This window comes from Ailuropoda melanoleuca, chromosome 4 (genome assembly GCF_002007445.2).
Source record: "Ailuropoda melanoleuca isolate Jingjing chromosome 4, ASM200744v2, whole genome shotgun sequence".
NCBI lineage: Eukaryota > Metazoa > Chordata > Mammalia > Carnivora > Ursidae > Ailuropoda > Ailuropoda melanoleuca.
Genome location: NC_048221.1, coordinates 52,756,920 through 52,776,411, shown reverse-complemented (window position 1 = coordinate 52,776,411; position 19,492 = coordinate 52,756,920). Strand labels below are relative to the sequence as shown.

The following is a 19,492-nucleotide window of genomic DNA, read 5'->3' as shown; positions in this document are numbered from 1 at the left end:
CCTGGGTGGCACAGCGGTTAAGCGTCTGCCTTCGGGCTCAGGGCGTGATCCCAGCGTTATGGGATCGAGCCCCACATCAGGCTCCTCTGCTATGAGCCTGCTTCTTCCTCTCCCACTCCCCCTGCTTATGTTCCCTCTCTCGCTAGCTGTCTCTATCTCTGTCAAATAAATAAATAAAATCTTTAAAAAAAAAAGATCTGTTTGTTTATTTTAGAGAGGGAGAGCAAGCATATGGGTGTGCGAGCAAGGGGAGAGGCAGAGGAAGAGAGAGAAAGAGAATCCTTAGTCAGACTCCCTGCTGAGTATGGAGCCTGACATGGGGCTCTATCTCCTCTGGCTGCTTTTTAAGGGTTTTTTTTTTTTTTTTTCCTTATTTCTGGATTTAAAGAAATTTATTTCAGTTATTTCTTGGTGGAGTTTAGCTTTCTTCATTTCTTGAGCTTGGTGTTTGTTGAGCTTCTTGGATCTGTAGGTTTGTCATTTTCACCAAATTTAGAAAATTTTTGGATATTTTTTCAAATCTTCCCCCTGCCAAGATTCCAATTACACGTATGTTATTAGGCTCCTTGAGTTTGTCCCATAGCTCACTGATGCTGTGACCTTTTTTCTCAGTTTTCTTGAATTGTGGGTTTCATTTTGGTTAGTTTCTATTATTGTGTCTTTACATTTACAGATCTTTTCTTCTGCATTGTCTTATCTGCTCTTAATCCCATTGAATGTATTTCATTTCAGTCTCCTATATATTCTATAATTTGTAGTTTAATAGAAATGCAGTGACATGGCAGGTGTCAAGAAATACTATCTTAATTTGTCACCAGAATAAAAGATTCCTAATTCTGTAAGCTATCTAAAGGGTCTACAAAACCACCATATGTGTTAAATTAACCTTGTCTCTTGGTTTCCACATTGACTTTGTTTTTCTGCCAGACCTACCTATGGTTTTTTTGCATGTTATTTTATATTTCCTTTTGATGTAGATATCTCCTGACATAGACACCTGTTTTATAATATTTGTTTTTTAAGGCACCAGAGTGCTTGGTCTGTTTGCCAAACTACCTAATATTATTTGTCTGTATTTGTCTGGTTGTATGATATGAGCATCATCTTGCTATAAAAAACATGAAATAAATTTTTATACTTTGTTTTACCCTACTGCTTATTTATTACTAATCAGAGAGCTGGATTACCTGCTGAAGTGTACCTTTGATTGCCGCTGTCATTGATAACCCCAGTGCCACCTGGGCTTGGCCACTTGTGCTACCTCCATGTGATCTTTTGATGTTACTAATATCAACTTAAAAAATTTTGCAGACTGACAACTGGTGATTGTTTGCCAGCCAGTCATTTGCATTTAGTAGTATTTCTCCTCTTGCTCCCTGTCCCAGCAGGTATTACTCTCTCGAGGACACACCCACAGTTAGCACTTCCTTCAGATGCTGACACTTGGTGAACAGCTGCTCTTGATCACAAGATTTAGAAGACAGTCTCCATTCTCCCAGGCTGGATCTCTTTTCATATGGATCTTCTGTTTCTATGTCTTTTTAAAAAATAACTTTCTGGGAAATATTTTGGATTACAACTGTTCATCCTCATCTATGCAAAGAAAGGAAAGCTGTTGTGCTGGGATTTTGAGGAGGTATGTCTTTTTTCTTCTATTGCAAAACTGCATCAGTTAGGCACTCAGCAATAGACAATAATGACTTAACATTGACTTTCTCACTAGAACTTCGTTCTTATTCATTCACTTGTTCCATCTTCCTTTCTTCCATTATCACTTTTTTTTTTAAGCAATTGTTGTAACTTAGTAAGAACTTTCTTGATGTGTGGATATAGCAGCTCATTTCTTACATTCTTCCTGAATGTCATTGGACTCTGGGTTAGACTTACAGGTAGCAGGGAGCTGTTTGAATGCTTATGCCTCAAGTTGGGTTTGTGACTTTGATGAACAGAATTTACTCTCATTCTGCATAGACACTGGGAAAGCTTAGTATCTTTAGGGTAATATATAGCTGTATGATTTTTGTAGTCTGGTTCAGTATCATTTGCAAGAGGAGATATGATATTGGAGATTTTTTTTTTAAAAGATTTTATTTAATTATTTAAGAGAGAGAGAGACAGACGCAGGGCTTGATCTCAGGACCCCAAGATCATGACCTGAGCAGAAGGCAGATGCTTAACTGACTGAGCCACCCAGGTACCCCTGATATTGGAGAGTTTTGAACTAAAAGCTGACAGACTTCAATCCCAGTTTTGACGTTGTTACTGCCGTGCTTTGAGTTACAATATGTTTGTTTTCTCATCTCCAAAATTGAGCTTATCATTACTTGCTTTACACAAACCTCATGGGATTGTTAAGGTCAGGTGAGAGATTCTGTGTGGAAGACTATTTTATAAGTATAAAGGCTTGTTACTGCATTGCAGAGAGCTGTAGGCAAATTTCTTCTTTTTACTCAAAGACTCAAATTTTATTTCTGCAGACTTTTTGATGGTGCAGCCCTGTTATGAATCAGATTTTTTCATTTTCATACTTAATCATGGATGAACAGTAGTGTTTATAGTGCCTAATTACATGGTAGGTGCTCGGTATATTTTAAAAAGTGGATTTGTTGAATGTGTTTCTAAGAAAACCGGTTTGTATGATAAGGAACTATTTTACAAAATCTATTGGATAGTGTTTTGAAGAGAAATATCATTTGTTTATTGTTTTATGCATTTAAAAGTATTTATTGAGGGCTAACTAGGTTCTGTGCACTGGGGAAGAAAACAATAATTGCTTTCATTTAAGTTATTTTATGTTTTATGTGGGGACATAGAGTAAACAAGATAAAAAAGTAAAAATCATTATCTTATAATGACAAGTTCTAATGAGAAAAGTAAGAGCAGGAAAGAATAGGGCATATATTGAGTGGTCATAGATGGCTCACAGGGAAGGTGACATTTGAGTGGAAGCTTGAAAGGTGTGGAGAGAGTAAGCCATGCAGATAAATGAGTGATGACAAGTGCAAAGGTCCTGAGACAGAAACTTGCCTGGGAAATGGCAAGAATTAGGGAGGGTAGGTGCTTATCTTGTGGTGCCTCAGGAAAGTACTTTCCGAACTTTAATGTGCATATGGTTTATGTAGGTGGTGGTTGTTAAAGCTCAGATTCTAATTTTGTAGGTTTGGGGTAGGGTTCATTTCTTTTTCTTTTCTTTTCTTTCTTTTTTAAAGATTTTATTCATTTATTTGACGAGAGAGACAACGAGAGAGGGAACACAAGCAAGGGGAGTGGGAGAGGGAGAAGCAGGCTTCCCGCCGAGCAGGGAGCCTGATGCGGGGCTCAATCCCAGGACCCTGGGATCATGACCTGAGCTGAGGGCAGACACCTAACGGCTGGGCCACCCAGGGTAGGGTTCATTTCTCACAAGCTCCCTGTTGCTTCTGGTGCTGTTGGTCCTTTGTAGGGCTTTAGCTTTTAGGCTGAGTGAAATAGGAAATCTTCGGAGGGTTTTGGGTAGTGGTATGACGTGATCTGATTTCCATTTTGACATCATGCCTCTGGCTGCTGTGCTGGTAATAGGCTTTTGGTGGATTTGGCAAGGGCAGAGGCAGAAACACCAGTTAGGAGGCTATTGCTGTAATTCAAGTGAGAGAAGACGATAGTTGGCACTGTGGGGCGGCAGTGAATGTGGTGACACATGGTCTGCTTCTGGATATGTTTTTCAAGTAGAATAAGCTGGTTTGGCTGATAGATTGGATGTGTGCTCTGAAAGAAGGGAGGGAATTAAGGACAATTCGAAGGTTTTTGCTTTAAGTTCCTGCAAGGACACCATTTATTCATATGGGAAAGACTGAAAGAGTAACAAGTTTGGAAGGCAAGAACAGGAGCTTAGTTTTGGACATATAATGCCTACTAGACTTAGTAGAGATGTTGGATAGGTAGCTGGTTTACAAATCTGGAATTTAGGAGGATCTGCTGGAGGTGTACCACTGGGTGTTACTGACAAAAACATTATATTTAAGCCAGGAGGCTGGGTGAGGTCACCAAGGGAATGAGTAGAGATAGAAGTAAGTTGAAGAACTTAACTCTGGAGTGGACCAGAGGTTAGAGGTCTTTAGAAGTGAGGAAGACGAGGAGGAACAGTCAAAGGAGATAGCATTGGCCAGGAAAGTAGGAAGAAAAACAGATGAGAGGGTATCCTGAAGCCAAATGAGGAAAGTGTTATCAACTGTATTAAATACAAAACAATTAAGAGGAGGGCTGAGAAATAACCATTTGATTTAGCACTGTGGAAGTTATTGGTAATCTTGGTAAGAATAGTTTCAGTGAGGCAATGGGAGTAAAAATCTGATTGAAGAATTTGCCTTTCCAACGGTAAAGCAGTCCCAAACCCTGATGAGGTTGTATTTAGGTAAAAATCTGCAACTGTAGATAAATGTCTGGGATAGGGTGTTTAAGTACTGTTACTACTTAAGATGTTTAAGTACTGTTACTAGCAACTGGTTTGATTAATTGCTCATTTAAAGTAATATTGGAAAATATGCTTTGAAATCTTTAGGGTATCCTGAACCACTGATTATTAGTTACTGAATTTTTATTTTGTGCCTTCAGGGTTTTCAAATCATCCTTAGCAGTTGTGATAAAATAGAAGAAATGTGAGGATTGGTTAGGAACCAACTGGCTTTCAGCTACTCTTCTTTCCTAGGTTACATGGCTGAAAGACACTTCAAATACTAATTGGGTTGTCAAAGGGGACTGTGAGAACCTCCTTACACCTATCTCTTCCTTAGTGGAAGAGTTCAATCTTTGTAGCATCCTCAACCTGATAATCTTGTGCAAACAACCAAATAGACAAGTTATGCTTAGATATAACTTAGTCTTTATGGAAGACCTCTTTCATTTGTTTATTTAAAAAATATTTATCAAATACTTGCATAAATGTTTGGTTTTGTTGTAGTTGCTGGAGATGCAATGCATTAAAGTTTCTGCCTGACTGGAGCTTATGTTCTGGTTGGAATGAAGTAGCAGATTGGAACCAAAACTTGGTGGTGGTCTCAGACTAGTACTGATTGTCTTAAAGCTGTGTGGGCAAATGGGAATCACAAAGAAATAAAATTATAGTAAATATATAACAATGCTATGCCGCTGTTAAAAAATGACACAAATTACTTTATTTCCACTAGAATTTAAGCTTCATTAGTTTCCATGGATAGATAGTTTATCACTCAAGATATATTCAACTGTAAATAACAGTAACAATATCTAACAGCTGCCTAAACAGTAAAGACTCTAAATTGTCTCATGTAAATAGAAACAAGGAAATAGGTGGTTCAGGGCTAGTTTGGTAGCTTGGTAATATTTATTAGACCCAGGTTTCCCCCCTCCTTAACTCTTTTATCCTCAGTGTAGCCTCAAGGTTGTAAGATGGCTGCCTTAATTCTAAGTGGCACAACTACATTCAAAAACAGGAAATGGAGGGCAAAATATTTTTCTAATGGGAAGGCTCGGTCATTTTAAATGGGGAGAAGATAATTCCCATATGTCTCCTAAACAGTGCTTCATGAAATTCAGGGGTGTATGTAAGACTGACCTAGGGAACTTGTTAAAATATAAATTCCACTGACAGAGATTCTGAAATCTGTAGGTTTTTAGTGGGGCCTGGGAATTTGTATCACTAATGCACTCCCATGTGATGCTGGTGCTGTGAATTTGAGTAGCACTGCCATATGCGATGTCTCCTTATTACATTTCAGAGAGGGTCATATTGCTTGCTGCCTCTGACCCTGGGGTCATGTCTGGGAAAGTGATTACCTGGCAAAGAGAATATGATAGCCATAGTTGGCTTCAACTGATCATGAGTCATCTCTTGGGGTTGGGTACATTACCACCCTGAACAAAAATGTGAATTCTGATTAATGAGAAAGAAGGGAGAAATGGCTGTGGGGTTGACAACTAAGCATCTAGCACTTTTGCTGTTATAAAAGTTGCAGTGAATATCCATGCTCCAAAGAAAAGGCAGTTATAGTTAAAATTTTTATAGATAGTTCCAAATTGTGCTCTAAAGAATTGGAATCAATTTACATTCCCATCAGCAATCTGCGCAGTACTTCTTTCCACTTCTTACAAATTAGATATGTTATCTACTTTGATCTTTGCTACTCTGAAAGGTAAAAAAAAATGTTATCACATTGTAGATTTGTTTATATATTTTAAAGTAGGCTCCATGCCCAGCGTGGAGCCCAGCTTGGGGCTTGAACTCATGACCCTGAGATCAAGACCTGAGCGGATATCAGGAGTCAGATACTTAACCTACTGAGCTACCCAGGAGTCCCACATTATAGATTTAATTTACTTTGCTTTTCGTCTCACATCTGTCAGAATGGTTAAAATCAAAAACATAGGAAACAACAGGTGTTGGCGAGGATGTGGAGAAAAAGGAACCCTAACGCACTGTCATTGGGAATGTAAACTGGTGCAGCCACTGTGGAAAACACTCTGGAGGTTCCTCAAAAAATTAAAAATAGGGGGACACCTGGCTATCTTAGTCAGTAGAGCATGCAGCTCTTGATCTATGGGTCGTGAGTTTGAGTCCCATGTTGGGTATAGAGATTATTTAAAAAAGAAAAAAATTAAACATATACGATCCAGTAATTGTGCTGCTAAGTATTTACCCAAAAAAATACAAAAACACTTACTCAAAGGTATACATGCATCCCTATTTTTATAGCAGCATTATTTACAATAGTTAAATTATGAAAGCAGCCCAAGTGTCCATCAATAAATGAGTGTATAAAGAAGATGTGATTATATATATTGTATATATACACATATATACATACAATGGGATATTACTCAGCGATAAAAAAGAATGAAATCTTGCCATTTGCAACAGTATGATGGATCTAGAGGGTATAATGCTAAGTAAGATAAGTCAGAGAAAGACAAATAGCATGTGATTTCATTCATGTGAAATTTAAGAAATAAAACAAATGAGCAAAGGAAAAAAAAGAGACAAGCCAAGAAACAGACTCTTAACCAACAAGAACAAACTGATGGTTACCAGAGGGGAGGTGGGTGGGGGATGAGTGAAATAGATGATGGGGATTAAGGAGGGCACTTGTGATGAGCACTGGGTGATGAATGGAATTGTTGACTTACTGTATTGTACACCTGAAACTACTATAACACTGTATGTTAACTATACTAGAATTAAAATGAAATTAAAATTAAAAACTTTAATCACACAAAAAAATTAACATTGCTCTTTATGGGTGAGGTTGAAGATCTTTTTATCTATGTAAAAACAATTTATCTTTGCTTTTCTGTGAACCGGTTGCTTATGTTAGACTGGTTCTTTGTTCATTGATTAATTGCTTTTTTCACTTAGAAATTTGTAGGAGCCATTTATATAATGAAATCAGTGTATGTGTTGCAAATGTCTTTTCCCAGTTTGTTGGTCTTTTAAGTGTGGTTTGTTTATTTTGTTATAAAGCACAGTGTGATTATATAGGCTTGTAAGTTCTCTTTTTGCCAAGCTTTATGGATCTAGATCTTAAATAATGGTATAATATGCATGCTTACTAAAATTTTTGTAAATGATGCTAAAACTGGGTGCGTTATCTAATAGGTTGCATCAAAGAAGATCAAAGCAATCTAAGCAGGATGAGGTATGAAAGTGACACGATAGGTGTGATAGAAATGTAAAGTCTTACTCTTTAACAAAAATGATCTGGCCCAAGATAGTTTTTTTCATTTGAGAGCCACAATAGTCTAAGATAGTTAATTGTATGATGTGGCTGTGAAAAGAGGCTAACATTGATGCATTGATGAATATTTATAGATGTACAGTGCTAAATTAAGATGTGTAACAGTCCCTTTGTTCTTGTACTGTCAGATTATAGCTGGAGTATTGTCCACTTAAGGATTTTACACTTCATTGGGACAATGATAATCTAAATTGTCCAGATGAATGTGACTAGAATACTGAGAACTCTAGGCACCGTACCAATGAGAACAGTTGAAGAATCAGGAGCCATTTTGCTACAGAAGATAATACTTGGAAACTTAACTATCTAAATATATTTGAAGAATTATGTTAAGTGAAAAGAAGGAGACTCATCATCTATATTGTTCCAGAGGACAGACAATGAGTAGAAGCTATGTTGGAGATGAATTTCATCCCACTGTGGAGACCTTTTGCACAGTAAGACATGTCCCACAGTGGAATAGACAAAATTTTTTGAGGTCTCTGTCATTAGAGATATTTAGGTATAGGCTGGATGATTGTCTTCTGGAGATACAGGTGTTCCTGCAGTTTGGGCTACATGATCTTTCTTGTACCTCCCAGCTCTTAAAATTTTCTAATTTCAAGTAGACACTCTCCTTTGTGCTAATGTTGGTAACAATGAAAAGGTAACGAAAACTCATTGACTTTAGTTCCTTGATGACTGAAGAAGAAACATGAAATGTTTTCCAACCAGCAAGAGAATACAGTGCCAAAAAAGGCAGTTTTAAAAAAGTGTATGAAGCGGAAAACTGGAATACTAGAATTGTATATGGACTATTTTTATTTTTTTGACAGCATTTTTTAAAATTATTTTTTTAAGATTTTATTTATTCATTTGAGAGGGAGGGAGAGAGCATAAGTGGGGGGGGAGGGGTAGAGGTAGAGGGAGAAGTAGGCTCCCCGCTGAGCAGAGGACATGGGGCTTGGTCCCAGATCCTAGGACCCTGATCCCAGATCCTAGGACCCCGAGATCATGACCTGAGCTGAAGGCAGATGCTTAACCGACTGAGCCACCCAGGTGCCGCTTGACAGCATTTCTTAAGGCTAGTCTGTCTGCTTGTCTCCCTCCCTCCTTTCCCTTCCACTCCCTTCCCCCCCTTTCCCCCTCCCTTCCCTCCTCCTTCCCTTCCTCCCTCCCCTCCTCTCTTCCCTCCTCCCTTCCCCCTTCCTTCCCCTTCTTTCTTCCCTTTTCTTGTTCCACAGTTCATTTACGGAATTGGGGTAGATGATTTGACAATAGATTGTGAGATAAGGCTGGGAGAGGAGTTCTTTGATTTCCCTCCTAGGAGCCACAGTTGTGTTATGGATGCTTATAAATTTTTCTGAATAGCTTTCTGTTAAGCAAGCTGTGGTAACTACTTGTGTGTGGGTCTGAAACTGGAAATTGGCATACGTACATTCTAGGAGTCCTGGGAATTTCTTAGACTTGTGGGCAGCTCCTGAGGGCAGCTTTGTTGTCCAAGATGTTCAGGAAAGTGGCTGGTAGGAACCTGCTTGAAGACTGGTAAAGCCATGGGAAGATTTGGCTCCACCAAGGGGCACAGCATTACTTTCCTCTGGCTTTTCTGCTAGTAGGATGACTAGAATGCTGCTCCATTTAAGCACCAAGAGGTGTAGGGCCTGCGCTGTTACTCAAAAGCCTCAAACGCGGGGTGCCTGTGTGGCTTAGTTGTTAAGCGTCTGCCTTCGGCTCAGGGCATGATCCCAGAGTTCTGGGATTGAGCCCCGCATCAGGTTCCTCTGCTGGGAGCCTGCTTCTTCCTCTCCCACTACCCCTGCTTGTGTTCCCTCTCTCGCTGGCTGTCTCTATCTCTGTCAAATAAATAAATAAAATCTTTCAAAAAAAAAAAAAAAGCCTCAAACCTGGCTTTAAGACTAGTCTTTCAAGAGCATAATTTGGGACATGTTCTTAAGGATTGTTAGGGAGTTTATAATTTTATACTATATAATATAAAGGTTGCCATAGTTTAGAAGGCAGGGATTTGTGTTTTAAAACTAAATTTAGTTCTCTGGTACTTGCTGTGTGCAATGGGAAATTTAATGATGAGATTTAATTTTCTCATCTGCTCTCGGGGGCAGTATCTGTCTTTCACAGTTGCATATACTGGAAATAATTTACCCTAAGGTTAATGCCTGGCATAAAAATGGCATGAAATTATTATTTTTTAAAGATTTTATTTTTTAAATAAAAAATACACCCAACGTGGGGCTCAGACTCACAACCCTGAGATCAAGAGTCACATGTTCCACCTACTGAGCCAGCCAAGGCGCTTTAGATGACATAAATTTTTTTTTAAAGTAGAGGTTTTCTCTTTTATTTATTTATTTGAGATAGAGAGAGAGAGTGCACAGAAGGAGAGTGAGAGGGAGAAGCAGAATCCCTGCTCAACAGAGAGCCCGATGCAGGGCCTGATTCCAGGACCCTGAGATCATCACCTGAGCCGAAGGCAGACGCTTGACCAGCTGAGCCACCCATTTGCCCCATGACATAAAATTACTACTAATTATTATTAGTAGCAACTATTCTGACAACATTAATTTTTTGGGTCTTCTATTTATACATGGTAAACTGGGAGCTGGTATCAAGAAATCCATTTGTATCTTTAAGTTTTATAAATATACACTGGAATTATTACTTGTTGTGGGTTTTTCCACACCACAGCCAATTCTCCAATTCTTTGACACCAGTCCAACATTTGAATTCAATTTTGACACTGTGTACCTGGAGTTAAAGTGTCAGATCATATAAGTTAAAGGGCTCAGTTCTACAAGACTGCCCCCACTGTAGACACCAGTTGCAAGTCCTGGGCCACTTGTACTTCTTTCCAACTTTGCAAAAAATTCTGGGGTTTCCTTGATCCCTCCTTAGATTCGATAATTTGCTGGATGACTCACAGAATTTGGGAAAAGCACTTTACCTTTGTTTACAGGCTTATTATAAAGAATGCAACTCAGAATCAGCCAAGTGGAGAGGATGCATAGGGCAAGTATGGGGTGCTTCCCTGCCCTCTCTATACCTCAGTGTGTTCACTCATTCAGCAGCTCTTTGAACCCTGTTGTTGAGGGGTTTTTGGGAAGGTTCTGTTACCTAGGAATGATTGGTTAAATCATTGGCATTGGTAATAACTTATTCTCCAGCCTCCCTTTCCCCATATTGAGGGGTGGGGCCTGAAAGTTTCAACCCTCAAATCATGTGGTTGGTCCCCTCTGACAACCAGTTCCCCTTTGAGCTATGTAGGGGTCCACCAAGAGTCACCTCGTTAGCATAAACTGTGTGGTTGAAAGAGACTTACTATGAATAACAAAAGAGACTCCTATCACTCATGAAATTCCAAGAGTTTTAGGAGTTTTTGTCTGCAATGAGGGACAAAATCCAAATACATTGACCCTCAGACAACATCAATGTAAACTTAATGCAGATCTGGTTACACATGGGATTTTTTTTTTTTTTTGATAAAAACATTACAGTGCTATAAATGTATTTTTTCTTGTGATTTTTTTAGTATTTCCTTTTCTCTAGCTTACTTTATCTTAAGAACACAGTATATAATGCATATAACGTACACAATATGTGTTAATCACAGTTTATGTTGTTGGTAAGGCTTCCAGTCAACAGTAGGCCACTAAGAGATAAGTTTGTAGGGAGTCAAAAGTTATATGCAGATTTTTGACTCCAAAGGATGTTGGCATCCCTAACCCCCTCATTGTTCAAAGGTCAACTGTAACTAGATAATGTTTTTTTTGGAACAGAGGGCTAAGTTTCAGAACATTAGTATTGGATTCCCTCTAGGTCATTGATATGTTTCTTTATTGGGCCATGGTGCCACCATTTTGATTCTTGGTAATGTAAATAATATTTGTTTTGAGATCTTTAGATGAAAGGTGCCATTGAAACAGCTAAATGCCATATTTCTGAGGGGTCTTTATCAAATTCCAGTAGTTTCTTTTTCTGCCTAGACTTTTGTCCTCAGATGGCTGTACTCTTAATCCTGTGACAGAGCTAATTCTTTAGTGTGATGTGAAAAAAAAAGAGATAATTTTTCCAACAGTAAATAAGGCTCATTTTTCTTAAACTGTTGGGTCATGAAATTTGGGTAGAGGTGTTTTTGATGGTCTTACTCTTTTTAATGGTAAACAACAATCAGGACAGGAAAAGTAATTTGTGTGAAATTTTAAATTCTTTCCTACTTTAAAGTCCCCCCCCACCCCGCTCCTTTGCCTGCTTATTTTAATATGCTTTTTAGAGATGTGGACATTGTCTTGTCCTAATAGAGAAATTTCCTTAGAATGTAAGCCTTATTTAATGTTTTTTTAAGACTACTTTTTAAAAAAATTTTTTATTTGAGGAAGAGCGAGCGAGTGAGCACGTGAGTGCAATGGGGGTGGGGGCAGAGGGAGAGAAACTCAAGCAGACTCCCCACTGAGCGGGAGGCCAATGTGGGGCTGGATCCCACAACCCTGAGCCAAAATCAAGAGTAGGACGTTCAGCCGACTACGCCACTGAGGTGCCCCAGCCTTAATTAATGTTTTAAATGGTTTTGAACATCCATGGAAAGTGTCTTGGTAAACAAGAGTGGGCACTGGTCTAATATAGTACCTAGCAGAGTTCTCCATCATATTAGGCACTCAGTAAGTATCTTTTCTGGAAGTTAGAAGCCTTGGTTTTAACTTCTGCTTCCATCTACCTGTGTGACCTAATGATAGTCTCATTCCTCATCTTTAAAATTGTGAGAATCCTTTCTAGTTCTTGATTCAGTGATTCAGTTCATTCTTGGCCTTCCTTTTTAAAAATTTACTTTCAGTATGGCCTTTAAGTCAGTTTCTTGAAAACGAGCATACACAGTCAGTCACCAGATAGGCTGAATTGGAAAGTGTTGTGAAATAACCCACCCCCTGTGGCCTCAGTTACTTGCCTGGCCATATGTTTTTTCTTTAGTCTGGAAGGGTTACTTTAGGTTTTCTACTCATACTAGGATGGGACTAGGTATTTATCAACTAATAGCTTTCTTAACACCTACCCAAAAAGGATGGAATGGGAGCTTCATAGAATGATGATTTTTCCTGCCATATATATCCCAAAATAGTGCCATGTGCAATATTGTTTGGATTCAGAGGAGTATTATTTAAACTTCTTTAAAAGCTTATTTTAAAAGCTTAATTTAACCTATTTTAAAAGAAAATTGTTTTCTTAAGATAGGTTTAGAAAATCTGGCCAGTTGGGGCACCTGGGTGGCTCAGTTGGTTAAGCGACTTTGGCTTGGGTCATGATCCTGGCATCCTGGGATCGAGCCCCCTTCGGGATTCCTGCTCAGTGGGGAGCCTGCTTCTCCCTCTCCCACTCCCTTGCTTGTGCTCTCTCATTCTCAAATAAATAAATAAAATCTTAAAAAAAAAAAAAATTCTGGCCAGTTGACTAACCTTTGCAAGAATTTGCCCCATGTTAATGATACAGAGAAGATTAGCATGGCCCCTGCACAAGGATGACATGCAGTTTGGTGAAGTGTTCCATATTTTTAGAGACTCAGGGCTCAGCTCAGTCCCGTCTGTCCTCCCCACTTTCTTTCTTTCTTTTTTTTCTTTAAAGATTTTTATTTATTTATTTGACAGAGATAGAGACAGCCAGCGAGAGAGGGAACACAAGCAGGGGGAGTGGGAGAGGAAGAAGCAGGCTCATAGCGGAGGAGCCTGATGTGGGGCTCGATCCCATAACGCCGGGATCACGCCCTGAGCTGAAGGCAGATGCTTAACCGCTGTGCCACCCAGGCGCCCCGAAAATTGTTTTCTTAAGATAGGTTTAGAAAATCTGGCCAGTTGGGGCACCTGGGTGGCTCAGTTGGTTAAGCGACTTTGGCTTGGGTCATGATCCTGGCATCCTGGGATCGAGCCCCCTTCGGGATTCCTGCTCAGTGGGGAGCCTGCTTCTCCCTCTCCCACTCCCTTGCTTGTGCTCTCTCATTCTCAAATAAATAAATAAAATCTTAAAAAAAAAAAAAATTCTGGCCAGTTGACTAACCTTTGCAAGAATTTGCCCCATGTTAATGATACAGAGAAGATTAGCATGGCCCCTGCACAAGGATGACATGCAGTTTGGTGAAGTGTTCCATATTTTTAGAGACTCAGGGCTCAGCTCAGTCCCGTCTGTCCTCCCCACTTTCTTTCTTTCTTTTTTTTCTTTAAAGATTTTTATTTATTTATTTGACAGAGATAGAGACAGCCAGCGGGAGAGGGAACACAAGCAGGGGGAGTGGGAGAGGAAGAAGCAGGCTCATAGCGGAGGAGCCTGATGTGGGGCTCGATCCCATAACGCCGGGATCACGCCATGAGCCGAAGGCAGACACTTAACCGCTATGCCACCCAGGCGCCCCCCCACTTTCTTGAATAAAATAATTTAAAAAGAAAAAAATTTCCTTATGTCATGTTTTGACAAAGAATGTAAATATACTGAAGAAGTGTACGGTATTTTGATTGTCAAATTTCTAATATGATTTTATTTGGAGTTTGATTTCTTTTACTTGGCAAAAATAATGGTTTCTTACAGTGTTTAATAGATAAGCTTTTTTTTTTAAGATTTTATTTATGTATTTTTGTGTGAAAGAGAGAGAGGGCGAGCACAAGCAGGGGAGCAGAGGGAGAGGCAGGCTCCTTGCTGAGCTGGGAGCTTGATGTGGGACTCAATCTCAGGACCCTGGGAACATGACCTGAGCTGAAGGCAGGTCACTTCACCAACTGAGCCACCCAGGCGTCCCCAAGCTTTTCTTTCTTGTGGTCCTAAAATAAGATGACAGACTTGGCTGTTTAAAAAGTAAAATAGGGGCACCTGGGTGGCACAGCGGTTAAGTGTCTGCCTTCGGCTCAGGGTGTGATCCCGGCATTCTGGGATTGAGCCCCACATCAGGCTCCTCCGCTATGAGCCTGCTTCTTCCTCTCCCACTCCCTCTGCTTGTGTTCCCTCTCTCGCTGGCTGTCTCTATCTCTGTCATATAAATAAAATTAAAAAAAAAAGTAAAATAAATTTAGGTTTAAGATAGTCTAATATCTGTTAGTTAAATGAAAAACAAAACAGTATATTTTATTTCTGGTATATGGCAATGCAGAAACAAAGTAGGGTTAGGAAGGCAAAAATCTAAGATATAGATTCAGAGCCACCATTGAGTTGGTAAGTATTCATTAAATGCCAACTGTGTACTCAGTATGGATATGACATTTCTCTTCAAGAAGCTAACTTTCCAGTGTAGATCGAGGAAAACATAGCTAACTTTTTTTTTTAATTTTATTTGACAGAGAGAGAGACAGAGAGGCAGGCAGAGGGAAAGGGAGAAGCAGGCTCCCTGTAAGCTCCCTGCTGAGCAGGGAGCCGGGTGTGGGGCTATATCCCAGGACCCTGGGATCATGACTTGAGCTGAAGATAGATGCTTAACTGACTGAGCCACCTAGGTGCCCCATAGCTAACTTTTGAAGGCCACGCATTTGTATTATGAGAATTCAAAGAAGGTAAAGAATAGGTGAGGGCTGAAGTGGTTAGGAGGGTATGATCTGTGGCTTCTGTTTGGGTAAATGTTGGGAAAAAGGGATTAACACTGCAGGTATGAAAAATAACATGAATAAAAGCATGGAGACAAATTAGTCTTATATTTTGTGTCTCTGCATTTATGAGACTAGCCTAACCCATTTGTTGAACTTTTTGAAATTAGTTTTTAGATAAAGGCAGTTTGAGATAGGATGGATTTCTAGAGGTAGAGCTAAAACAAAGGAAACGGGGAGACCCCATTTCATAGGTAGAATTAACAGGAGAGGGAAGAGACTTGCATAGTTGAGGACAGTTGGAAGTATCATGTTGTAATCTGGAATACGATGAACAAAGTATTCAAAAATAACTTTTCCTATCCTATTGAGAATAAACATCTGTAAAAACATTGTCTATTAAGAGTACTCTCCCAAAACATAAATTTTTTGAAAAGTTTCAAACCAAAACTTTAAAAAGTCAGTGACAAACCATTACTTTATATTAGTTTGCCAGTGGTTAATATTGAATAAAGCCAGTATATGAATTTTGTATGTTTATGGCAAATAATGCAAGTGTATTGAATTTCTGATCTGGCCTGGATTTGTGAGCCCAGAATTTGTAGCAAGTAGTAAAAATGTAACCGTGAGCCTTTGTATGCTCTTGTATGTAGGAGGCAAATGAGAGATGAAGACTCTGAAGCCTAAGGTGTTCTTATTTTATAATCTAGGTTTAAATATCAGTGGGGCAAAAATCAGGGTATCAGGGGTGCCTGGGTGGCTCAGTCAGTTAGGCATCTGCCTTCGGCTTAGGTCATGATTCCAGGGTGCTGGAATTGAACCTCATGTCAGGCTCCCTGCTCAGCAGGGAGTCTTTTTCTCGGTCTCCTTCTGCCTCTCCCCTTGCTCATGCTCTCTCTCTCAAATAAATAAATAAAATCTAAAAAAAAAAAAGAAAGAAATCAGGGTATCAGGGCTACAGAATAGTGGGTGTATTTTATTTTGATATGCCTTTCTCTGCTGTTAAGAACATGAGAGTCAATAACGGGTTTGCGGTATCTCCCATCTCTGATACAGCTTCATATGAATGACTCCCAAATCTGCATCTTCAGCCTACACTCCCTACTGGTTCCTGAAACTTAGTGCCTTCTGCCAAATTCATTGACATTTTGCCACGCTCTCTTGGCATTCCTATATACCTGTACCTCCTCTAGTTTTACTTACCTTGATTAATGGTTCATCGTTCACTTAGCCAACTAGTCCATAAAACTTGGGATTATATTTAATTTCTTCCTGTTCCTGGCCTTTATGTTGACCAAGAAATGTGTATTATACTTCTGAAATGTTTCTTCTTTATTGAGCCTTTAGGATGTACATTTGTTCACTCATTCATTCTTTCATTTTTTCTGGCACATTTATCGAACTCCTAATACGTGCTAGGCACTGTACAAGGTATTAGGGATATAGTGGTAAATAAGATAGATGAGTTTCTTGTCCTTATAGAGTTTATAATCCAAGCTTTCATCATTTCCCCTGCATCCCCTTTGAGTTACTGTGAAAGTCATTCTTATTTTTTCTGGTTATAAATATAATACATACTTATTTTAAGAAATGCAAGGATTATAGAAATGTATAACGTTGAAAGTAGGAGACTGCCTCTATTCTTATCCACCAGAGAGAGTGCTGATAAAAATTTGCATTTCTCTTAGGTTTTTTTTGAACATAGAACCACAACTTTTCAACACATCTCTTTGTGTTTATGTCATTTCCTGTTTATATATTCTAGCTGCTACCAGATACCTTGTTAAAAAGTGGAGTTCATTGTTAGTCTTAGGTCAAAAACCCCTCTGTTTTTCTGTTACCCACAGAATAAAGTCTAAACACCTTAGCATTGCGATTATGACCCGTTTATTTTTGGTCCCCATCTACCTTTCTTGTTTCTCCAGAAACTTTCCCAGAAGTGGCCCTTCTTACAAGTGTAAATAAAAGGTACCAAGTATGCCGCATTAGTGTCCCCCATGTGACAAATAATACTCTGAATAGGGGAGACAGGTTGATATAAGTACAGTGGTAGTTTATTCAGCTCTGGTCTGTGTGCTTGCCCTGTTTTACTCACCTTGGTTAAGCAGAATAAAAAACTACAGCAGTATTCTTTTTTTTTTAATTTTAAAGTAATCTCTCCACCCATCTTGGGGCTTAAACTCTTGACTCTGAGATCAAGAATAGCATGCTCCACTGACTGAGCCAGCCAGGCATTCCTACAGGGTAGGGTAGAGTATTTTTAAAAATTAATGCAGAAAAGTGTAAAGAAGTTGAAACAATTTGAAATTCCATCCCACAGGAATGATTACCATTGAAGTTTTTATAAATATCCTTCCATACATGTATGTCTCTTTGAAAATAGGAAAATATATACACATATAGGTATATGAATTTTACATAAATAGGATAATATTGTAATACTGTTTTTCTTTTGTCTCAGACATAGGTTTTGGAGACTTTTATGACAATAAGAGACCAGTGTTTAAAATAGTGTATTTCAAGAATGAGAAGCCTGAGCTTCTAGAGCAAATGTTATTGCTTGGGAGAGTAAGTAGCTGGTCTGACTTCTTTGACCCCCCAGATTAGAGTAGATGTTGCTCCTTTGGGCTTCAGTGGCACCTTGGCTGTCCCATCATAACCCTTACCACAATCTGTCATTTGTTTGCTTACCTAAACCAAGTCCCTTGTATCTATGTCTTTGTTTTCATTAGGCCTAATACAGCACCTGACATCTAGTAGGCAGTTCAGTGTTTGCTGATTGGATAAATGGCTGTATATGAATGTCTTTGGTGAAGTAAGATGGTATGCCATGAAGAACTTGCTGCATATATTCTTTAAAACCATCCTTCTCTTTTGCCTTGATTATTTATGTACCAAATAACCTTTTGGTACTAATTCAGTTTACCAAGGGGATTTTACAGCTGAGAAAAAAGGTACTGACTGTAATTTGGTTGACCTTTATAATTCTGGTTATAAATTAATTAAAATATTCGTGCTGTGAGACAGATGGGTATGAGAATTTGAATAATATGAACTGCCCCCCCACCCCAAGTGTAATTATCACTTTAGGTAAGATAGTATGCTGCTTCTAACTGGGCAGAGGTATAGGTGTGGTATGGTGAATGGAAGACTGGGTTCAACTTTGACTCTGCCACTTCTTTATTAGCTGTGAAGTCTTAGGCAAGTCCCTAACTATTTTAGAATTTAGTTCATTTATTTATTAAACGAATCATTGGCTGCTCAGATCTGTTCTAACGCCAAAATTTTGTAACTGAAATCAAAGCCATACTTCATCTCAGTTCATTGAGGCCTAACCTGCATACTCTTTACTTTCTCACTCTAGACATGTAAATGGCCAAAACTTAAGAGAGTGTGGTGCTTGAGAACTTCCTTGGAAAAACTACAGAATGAAGCACAAGGTAGCATCATGATAGTTTTTAGAGGGAGTGTGAACCTGAGAACTTCCTTTTGCCTTCTTTGTATTATTTCATGACCAGTTCTAGATAAAAATAATTTTCTCTTGGGGTGCCTGGCTAGCTCAGTTGGTAGAATATTTGACTTTTGATCTCAGGGTCTTGAGTTCGAGCCCCACATTGGGCATAGAATTTACTTAAATAATTTTCTCTTTGGAGAATAAGGATATGGCATTTGGGGGTGGTGAGTATGTTGATTTAACTAGGATTGGTTCTGCCCTCTTGTCTTTTCTCACTCTCAGAAGAATCTTAGGATTCAGTCTCGTCTGAGGCACAAAGGTTAGACTGATGATAGAACAGAGTTGGGAGACCTGTTTTTCTTCTTGATTTTGAGATACCAAAGAAGATTGCTTTACTTCTCTGTGCTTGATTCCTTTTACTAAAAGAAGAGGAAAATCTGACTCTTACTACATCATATGCTTTGGGATAATGAGATAATTCTGTGGAATACTATTTTTTTAATTCCATTTTAAAAACTGCATAATTTCCAGTAAATGCACACATCTAAGAGGTATACATAGCTCAGTGAATTTTTGCATATGTATATAGATGTGTGTGTGTGTGTGTATGTGTGTAATTATAAACACCAATCTGATTAAGATGTAGAATATTTTCCTTCCTTCGGAAAGTTTCTTTATGCCCCTTTCCAGTCAATATCCTTTTTTGAACACTGAGTGCTTATTATTCATTTTAAGAAGCCATTAACAACAAA

The 19,492-nt window shown here is 38.9% G+C and overlaps 1 protein-coding gene and 2 non-coding genes across 5 annotated transcripts in view; all 3 read left to right on the top strand.

Moving 5' to 3' along the window:
* Nucleotides 1-19,492, top strand: part of TMCC1 (transmembrane and coiled-coil domain family 1) — a 239,531-nt gene that overhangs the window by 10,109 nt on the left and 209,930 nt on the right. Inside the window, exon 2 of one of the 3 annotated variants that reach the window (XM_034658807.1) lies at nt 1,389-1,636. The exons of 1 other annotated variant lie outside the window; for it this stretch is intronic. The gene's annotated coding sequence lies outside the window, so the exon portion shown is untranslated. Of the gene's footprint in view, nt 1-1,385; nt 1,637-19,492 lie in introns of all 3 variants that reach the window. One more of the 3 variants, XM_034658808.1, reaches the window with a different exon arrangement.
* On the top strand, nt 13,179-13,280 carry LOC117802081. The gene has a single exon (XR_004625141.1). It is a non-coding gene; the product is annotated as a U6 spliceosomal RNA (small nuclear RNA).
* Nucleotides 13,774-13,875, top strand: LOC117802182. Its single transcript, XR_004625223.1, has one exon. It is a non-coding gene; the product is annotated as a U6 spliceosomal RNA (small nuclear RNA).